The sequence below is a fragment of the Oncorhynchus gorbuscha genome, linkage group LG19, assembly GCF_021184085.1.
Source record: "Oncorhynchus gorbuscha isolate QuinsamMale2020 ecotype Even-year linkage group LG19, OgorEven_v1.0, whole genome shotgun sequence".
Classification (NCBI taxonomy): domain Eukaryota; kingdom Metazoa; phylum Chordata; class Actinopteri; order Salmoniformes; family Salmonidae; genus Oncorhynchus; species Oncorhynchus gorbuscha.
In genome coordinates this window covers 762464-771585 of record NC_060191.1, presented here as the reverse complement: position 1 = coordinate 771585, position 9122 = coordinate 762464, and the positions used below count along the sequence as shown (strand labels likewise).

Here is a 9122-nt window from a genome sequence, read left to right as displayed (position 1 = left end):
TCATTTGATCCTTGAAAGCATTTACACAAATCTGAAATTGTCGGCGTACAAGATACGAGCTATTCTGGACTCGAGACGCCGGGTGAGAGGCTTGCAGTACCTCGTTGACTGGGAGGGGTACGGTCCGGAGGAGAGGTGCTGGGTTCCGGTGAGGGATATTCTAGACCCATCTATGTTGAGTGAATTCCATCGCCTCCGTCCGGATCGCCCAGCGCCTCGGCCTCCGGGTCGTCCCCGAGGCCGGCGTCGGCGCGCTGCGGGAGCTGCGCGTCAGGAGGGGGGTAATGTCACGAATATTACCGAAGGTGTCGTCGCCGGTCTACTAGCTATCGCCGATCCGTTGTTCTGTGTTCGTTTAGTTTTGTCTAATTGGTAGCACCTGTTTCTAGTTTGGTTGTTAGGATAGGGTTATATATAGTCTGTTCAGCCCGCTTCTGTTTCGTGCGGGCTTGTTCTCCTGTTTCCTTGTTTGAGTGTATTTTTGTTGGCATTTTGGGTTTCACGCTGTCCGTTTATATTTCTGTTCATTTGTGTTTCCACTTTTGTTCATGTTATGTTTCCAGGACATTAAAGCGTGTTGTTATTCCCACATCCTTTGCTCTCTGCGCCTGACTCCACACCTCTTCACTCATTTACTCTTAAGAGGAATTATGATGGAGCAGCGACGGGGTGCCAGGGATTCCTGCTGCAATTAGACCTCTACCTGGCCACCGTTCGGCCGGCCCCCTCGGAGGAGGAGAGAGTAGGGGTCCTCATCACCTGCCTGACCGGTAGAGCCCTGGAGTGGGCTAATGCGGTCTGGAACGGGCCCGACTCAGCGAAGGACAACTACCCGGAGTTCATCCCCCGTTTCAGGGCCGTGTTCGATCACCCTCCAGAGGGTCGAGCGGCGGGTGAGAGATTGTTCCATCTTAGACAGGGGACGAGGAGCGCGCAGGACTTCGCGCTGGAGTTCCGGACCTTGGCTGCGGGAGCAGGGTGGAACGACAGGGCCCTGATAGACCATTACAGGTGTAGCCTGAGAGAGGACGTCCGTAGGGAGCTGACCTGTCGGGATACTACACTTAGCCTGGATGGACTGATAGACCTGTCGATCCGGTTGGACCATCTGCTAGCTGCTCGTGGACGTTCTGAAAGGGTGCTGTCAGTTCTACCTCCTGATCCTCCTGCCCCTATCCCGATGGAGCTAGGAGGGACCGCGTCAAGGGAGATCGGAGGAGGAAGCTCCTCCTGTACCAGTTGTGGCCGGAGAAGGCACACGTCTGGTCGGTGCTGGAGGAATTCATCTGGGAATCGTGAGGGCAGGCAGAACACTCATCGGTCACCCCAGGTGAGTAAGCACCACACTCTCCCAGAGTTTCCTGTTGGTCACATGTTCCTATTAATTTGTTTCCTTAATTATTCTCCTTCTCTCCAGCATAAGGCACTGGTAGATTCAGGCGCAGCTGGAAACTTTATAGATCGCGGACTCGCTCAGAGGTTGAGGATTCCGTTAGTAAAAGTAGACCCCCCTTTTACCGTGCACTCTTTAGATAGTCGACCATTAGGGTCAGGGCTGGTGAAGAGAGCCACAATTTCGTTGGAGATGATTACGCAGGGGAATCACAAGGAGCAAATTAGTTTGTTCTTTATCGATTCACCTGCATTTCCAGTTGTTCTGGGGATTCCCTGGCTAGCTATTCATAATCCTATGATTTCGTGGAAACAGGGAACTCTACAGGGGTGGTCTGATGAGTGTTCAGGCAGGTGTGTAGGGGTTTCCATCGGTGCTACAACGGTGGAGAGTCCAGACCAGGTTTCCACCGTGCGCATTCCAGCTAAGTATGACGATTTGGCTATCGTTTTCAGTAAAAAGAAAGCGACCCAATTACCACCCCACAGGCAGGGGGGATTGCGTGATAAATCTCCAGGTTAACGCTGCACTCCCCAGGAGTCATGTGTATCCTTTGTCCCAGGAGGAGAAGGTGGCTATGGAAACTTATATCACTGAGGCTCTGGGACAGGGGTACATTCAGCCCTCCATGTCACCTGTCTCTTCGAGTTTCTTTTTTGTGAAGAAAAAAGATGGTGGTTTACGTCCGTGTATTGATTATAGAGGTCTAAATTCCATCACAGTGGGTTTTAGTTACCCACTACCTCTCATTGCTACGGCAGTGGAATCATTTCACGGAGCGCAGTTCTTCACTAAACTGGATCTCAGGAGTGCTTATAATTTGGTGCGTATTCGGGAGGGAGATGAGTGGAAAACTGCATTTAGCACTACGTCGGGCCATTATGAGTACCTCGTCATGCCATACGGTTTAAAGAATGCTCCAGCTATATTTCAATCCTTCGTGGATGAAATACTCAGAGACCTGCACTGACAGGGTGTAGTGGTGTATATTGACGATATTTTGATCTACTCCGCTACACGCACTGCGCATGTATCTCTTGTGCGCAAGGTTCTTAGACGACTGCTGGAGCATGACCTGTATGTGAAGGGGGAGAAATGTGAGTTTTCCAAACAATCAGTTTCCTTCCTGGGTTATCGCATTTCCAGCTCTGGTTTGGTAATGGAGGGTGACCGCGTTAAGGCCGTGCGTAATTGGCCGACTCCGACCATGGTAAAGGAGGTGCAGCGGTTCTTGGGATTTGCCAATTACTACCGGAGGTTTATCCGGGGTTTTGGTCAGGTAGCTGCCCCTATTACCTCACTGCTGAAGGGGGGGCCGGTGCGTTTGCAGTGGTCAGCAGAGGTGAACGGAGCTTTTCATAAGATGAAGGCGATGTTTACTGAGGCGCCAGTGTTGGCACATCCGGACCCTTCTTTGGCGTTTTTGGTAGAGGTGGACGCATCAGAGGCTGGGGTTCGAGCGGTGCTCTCACAGCGTTCGGGTGTGCCACCGAAGCTCCGCCCCTGTACCTTTTTTTCAAAGAAACTCGGGCCAGCGGAGCGGAATTATGATGTGGGGGATTGGGAGTTGTTGGCTATGGTTAAGGCCCTGAAGGTGTGGAGACACTGGCTTGAGGGGGCTAAGCACCCTTTCCTTATCTGGACTGACCATCGTAACCTGGAGTATATCCGATCAGCTAGGAGACTGAATCCTCGTCAGGCAAGGTGGGCCATGTTTTTCACCAGATTTCGTTTCAGTATCTCGTATAGACCAGGTTCCCTCAACACTAATGCTGACGCGCTGTCAAGACTCTATGACACTGAGGACAGGTCCATCGATCCTACTCCCATCATTCCGGCAGCTAAGCTAGTGGCACCGGTAGTATGGGATGTGGACGCGGACATCGAGCGGGCGCTAAGGGGGGAACCTGCGCCTCCACAGTGTCCGGAGGGTCGTAGGTACGTGCCGCTGGCTGTCCGTGATCAATTGATTCGATGGGCTCATTGTCTACCCTCGTCGGGTCACCCAGGTATTTATAGGACAGTGAGAGGTCTTGAGAGGAAGTACTGGTGGCCCACTTTGAGGAGGGATGTGCGATTCTATGTTTCCTCCTGTTCGGTGTGCGCCCAGAGTAAGGCTCCTAGACACCTGCCAAGAGGTAAATTACAACCTCTTCCCGTTCCACAATGGCCGTGGACCCATCTTTCGGTGGATTTTCTTACTGACCTTCCCCCCTCTCAGGGTAACACTACTATCCTGGTCGTTGTGGATCGGTTCTCTAAGTCCTGCCGTCTTATCCCATTGCCCGGTCTCCCTACGGCCCTACAGACTGCGGAAGCTCTTTTCACCCATGTCTTCCGGCACTACGGGGTGCCCGAGGATATAGTTTCTGATCGGGGCCCCCAATTTATCTTCCGTGTTTGGAGGGCATTTATGGAACGTCTGGGGGTCTCGGTCAGCCTGACCTCAGGGTATCACCCAGAGAGTAATGGTCAGGTGGAGAGAGTTAACCAGGAGGTGGGTAGGTTTCTGCGGTCGTATTGCCAGGACCGGCCAGGGGAGTGGGCGAGATATATTCCCTGGGCAGAAATAGCCCAGAATTCACTAAGCCACTCCTCTACCAACATGTCATCATTTGAGTGCGTGTTGGGGTACCAGCCGGTCCTGGCACCGTGGCATCAGAGCCAGACTGAGGCTCCTGCGGTGGAGGAGTGGGTACAGCGCTCTAAGAAGACCTGGAGGGCGGTCCAAGAGTCATTACGCCAAGCGAGTATAAGGGGCCCCCGTGTTTGCACCTGGGGACAGGGTCTGGCTCTCGACCCGAAACCTGCCTCTCCGCTTGCCCTGCCGGAAGCTGGGTCCGCAGTCTATAGGGCCATTTAAAGTCCTGAGGAGAATAAATGAGGTTTGTTATCGATTATTACTTCCTTCGTATTATCGTATTAACCCCTCATTTCATGTGTCTCTTCTCAGGCCGGTGGTAGCTGGTCCCATGCAGGAAGATGAGGTACCGGAGGTTCCTCCGCCCCCCTCTGGACATCGAGGGGTCCCCGGCGTACAAGATACGAGCTATTCTGGACTCGAGACGCCGGGAGAGAGGCTTGCAGTACCTCGTTGACTGGGAGGGGTACGGTCCGGAGGAGAGGTGCTGGGTTCCGGTGAGGGATATTCTAGACCCATCTATGTTGAGTGAATTCCATCGCCTCCGTCCGGATCGCCCAGCGCCTCGGCCACCGGGTCGTCCCCGAGGCCGGCGTCGGCGAGCTGCGGGAGCTGCGCGTCAGGAGGGGTACTGTCACGAATATTACCGAAGGTGACTCCCCTTCTTGTTCGGGTGGCGCTCGGCGGTCGTCGTCGCCGGTCTACTAGCTATCGCCGATCCGTTGTTCTGTGTTCGTTTAGTTTTGTCTAATTGGTAGCACCTGTTTCTAGTTTGGTTGTTAGGATAGGGTTATATATAGTCTGTTCAGCCCGCTTCTGTTTCGTGCGGGCTTGTTCTCCTGTTTCCTTGTTTGAGTGTATTTTTGTTGGCATTTTGGGTTTCATGCTGTCCGTTTATATTTCTGTTCATTTGTGTTTCCACTTTTGTTCATGTTATGTTTCCAGGACATTAAAGCGTGTTGTTATTCCCACATCCTTTGCTCTCTGCGCCTGACTCCACACCTCTTCACTCATTTACTCTTAACAGAAATGGTAAAAAAACAAGATGTTCTAATTATGCAAATATTAACTTGGAGGAGCATCAATTATGAACCGCCTAAATGGAAAACAAAAATCAAGGTAATTAGTCACATGATGGGTTCTGGGATCCTGTATGAGTGCTCTCCTGTGCACATCTCTACACAACAAATTCATCTCTGTCAGTCTGCTCAATTAGTGTACAAAGCCTACTGAGTGAACCATCCATTTTCAGTTGCGCCTCGGTGTCATTCATGGTGTTTCATAAATCAAAGCCTGATACCAGTTATTCTCAGTTGCTGTGTCTTACACATACAGATGTAGGATCGTAATTTGACCAGTATTGCCGAAGCTAAATAATCCTGCAGCAACAGGATTTGAACGTTTAGTCCATAATGTTGCGTGATCAGTGTAAAGGCTATTAGCTGGCCCAAATGAGGCTACATGAAAAGTGCAAAACTCTTAATATAAACATTAGTTTTCAGCTTTCCCAAAAACGTACAGAAAAACTTAGTCTACTTCTCTGCTATTTAAATCTGAAATCAGAATAGAAATGTATTCTACCAACCAAATTATAGCAGTGGGGGAGGCATACAGCTCACCCCAACTCATTAAACTAACCCGCTATAACAACTAACTAACCAAATTATAGCACTGGGGGAGGCATACAGCTCACCCCAACTCATTAAACTAACCCGCTATAACAACTAACTAACCAAATTATAGCACTGGGGGAGGCATACAGCTCACCCCAACTCATTAAACTAACCCGCTATAACAACTAACTAACCAAATTATAGCACTGGGGGAGGTATACAGCTCACCCCAACTCATTAAACTAACCCGCTATAACAACTAACTAACCAAATTATAGCAGTGTGGGAGGCATACAGCTCACCCCAACTCATTCAACTAACCCGCAATAACAACTAACTCATTATAACTAACCAGCTCACCCCAACTCACAAACTAACCCGCTATAACAACAAATTATAGCACTGGGGGAGGCATACAGCTCACCCCAACTCATTAAACTAACCCGCTATAACAACTAACTAACCAAATTATAGCACTGGGGGAGGCATACAGCTCACCCCAACTTATTCAACTAACCCGCTATAACAACTAACTAACCAAATTATAGCACTGGGCGAGGCATACAGCTCACCCCAACTCATTAAATCTTTACCCGGGCGGTAATTCGACCATGATTAATACAAGTTTAGGTTGCTGGCTAGACTAACTAACCAATCTAAAATGGTTAGCGGACATGGGCTAATTGAATGACTGTCAGTGACTGCCTCTCCTTCCAGTTCTCTGCTGCCAATGACTGGAACGAACTACAAAAATCTCTGAAACTGGAAACACTTATCTCCCTCACTAGCTTTAAGCACCAACTGTCAGAGCAGCTCACAGATTACTGCACCTGTACATAGCCCACCTATAATTTAGCCCAAACAACTACCTCTTTCCCAACTGTATTTAATTTATTTATTTATTTTGCTCCTTCACCCCATTATTTTTATTTCCACTTTGCACATTCTTCCATTGCAAAACTACCATTCCAGTGTTTTACTTGCTATATTGTATTTACTTTGCCACCATGGCCTTTTTTGCCTTTACCTCCCTTCTCACCTCATTTGCTCACATTGTATATAGACTTGTTTATACTGTATTATTGACTGTATGTTTGTTTTACTCCCATGTGTAACTCTGTGTCATTGTATCTGTCAAACTGCTTTGCTTTATCTTGGCCAGGTCGCAATTGTAAATGAGAACTTGTTCTCAACTTGCCTACCTGGTTAAATAAAGGTGAAATAAATAACTAAATAAATAAATAACAAGAGGATAACTGCTGATGCACAACCACATTTAGAAATGGCACCTTGTTTTTTATACTATTCTAACTCTCAACAGTAAGTTGAGACCCCGATATCTTTTCTTTCTTCGTTTTGGGAAATTGATCCGCAGGCCTACAAAAGCTTCCTAAGATCAACTGACCAGCGTTTTGCAGTGAGCAAGACACACAAACTAATAGCACAGAACAGAAAACATGTCGATTCACATCAATGTGAGTGTAGCACCTATTTCTCAATGCCAGAAACACATTTAATAGTAACTTAGAGCACCAAAAGAAAACATTCCAAATTACAAACTTAAATCAATATTAATAATATTGTAATGTTGTTCTAAAAGTTGGGCTTGAGGTTTTCTTCAAATCAGCTCTATCTTCTGAAACAATCCAATAACGCCGTACAGCCAACGTCACACGGTGGGGAAATACAAAGCCAAGCTCAGCCTTCGTGTCCTCCTGGGTCACACGGTGGGGAAATACAAAGCCAAGCTCAGCCTTCGTGTCCTCCTGGGTCACACGGTGGGGAAATACAAAGCCAAGCTCAGCCTTCGTGTCCTCCTGGGTCACACGGTGGGGAAATACAAAGCCAAGCTCAGCCTTTGTGTCCTCCTGGGTCACACGGTGGGGAAATACAAAGCCAAGCTGTCACGCCTTGGTCATTGTATTTTGTGTTTTTGTTATATGTTTGGGTAGGCCAGGGTGTGACATGGGTTTACAAAGTTGTATTCTCAGCCTTTGTGTCCTCCTGGGTCACACGGTGGGGAAATACAAAGTTGCTCAGCCTTGGCTGTCCTCCTGGGTCAATCAGAGTGGTGCTTGGAAATGATTGGGAACCGTATTTAGGCAGCCTGACTTTCGCTTTCATTTTGTGGGTGTCCTCCTGGGTCACACGGTGGGGGAAATACAAAGCCAAGCTCAGCCTTTGTGTCCTCCTGGGTGTCCTCCTGTCTCAATCAGAGTCAGGTGTGTTGTAACCGTCACCAGATAGGCTTTGTATTTTGTGGGTAATGTTCCTGTCTCTGTGTTGTAGTCACCAGATAGTTTCACGTTCCGTTCTGTTGTTTTTGTATTTAGTATTCAGTTGTTTCATGTACCGCGATTTATTTTCATTAAAGTCATGAGTAACCTACACGCTGCATTTCGGTCCGACTTTCTTCATTCAACAGACGAACGCCGTTACACAAGCTCAGCCTTCGTGTCCTCCTGGGTCACACGGTGGGGAAATACAAAGCCAAGCTCAGCCTCCGTGTCCTCCTGGGTCACACGGTGGGGAAATACAAAGCCAAGCTCAGCCTTTGTGTCCTCCTGGGTCCTCACGGGGTCACACGGAAATACAAAGCCAAGCTCAGCCTTCGTGTCCTCCTGGGTCACACGGTGGGGAAATACAAAGCCAAGCTCAGCCTTCGTGTCCTCCTGGGTCACACGGTGGGGAAATACAAAGCCAAGCTCAGCCTTCGTGTCCTCCTGGGTCACACGGTGGGGAAATACAAAGCCAAGCTCAGCCTTCGTGTCCTCCTGGGTCACACGGTGGGGAAATACAAAGCCAAGCTCACCCTTCGTGTCCGTCCTCGTGGGTTTGTTCGTAGGTGTAAAGACAGTAACAGTATCAAGCTATCAACTGCATTTTTACTCATCTCCTTTTTGATCAACCTTTTAGTGTTTAGTGAAGTTTATAGTATGGTGAAGTTTTTTGCACACATTGAAAAACGTCCTAATAAGTTGGATACGTTTGTGAAAATGAGGCGGGCGAATTGGGCGTCTAATCGTCAATCAGCAATCTGAGGGGCACATTTCATCCCTGAGAACTTCCACGGCTATCAACAATGGAAGGAGGACTTAAGCAAGAAGTTGCTTCTCAAAGGGGATTCTGTCCATACCATCAACGTGGCTCCTAAAGCGTCTCAAACAGCCAGCAGAATGGAGTATTATCACGGTCTTCGGTGAGCATGGAAGTGAACCGGGTACGGGGTATTATCTTTGTACGTCTGTAACTTTCTTACACATCATTATTCACGATTCATTCATGATTATCCACAATCATGGTAGTATCCACATTCATGTAGAAGTGTTAAGAAACATACATTACAATAAAAGTGTTTACAATACTATTCATTGATATTGAGGAAAAATGATCTGAAACACAACCAAAGCAAATTGCGAAAGCATCCAACACGTTTGTAGAGACACAAGCTTGATGTAGTCATAGCGTGCTAGGA

The 9122-nt window shown here is 48.3% G+C and overlaps 1 protein-coding gene across 9 annotated transcripts in view; it reads right to left on the bottom strand.

The window, feature by feature from the left end:
• The window catches only part of LOC124005058 (focal adhesion kinase 1-like), a 162965-nt gene that overhangs the window by 62676 nt on the left and 91167 nt on the right, over nucleotides 1–9122 (bottom strand). The window lies entirely within an intron of this gene.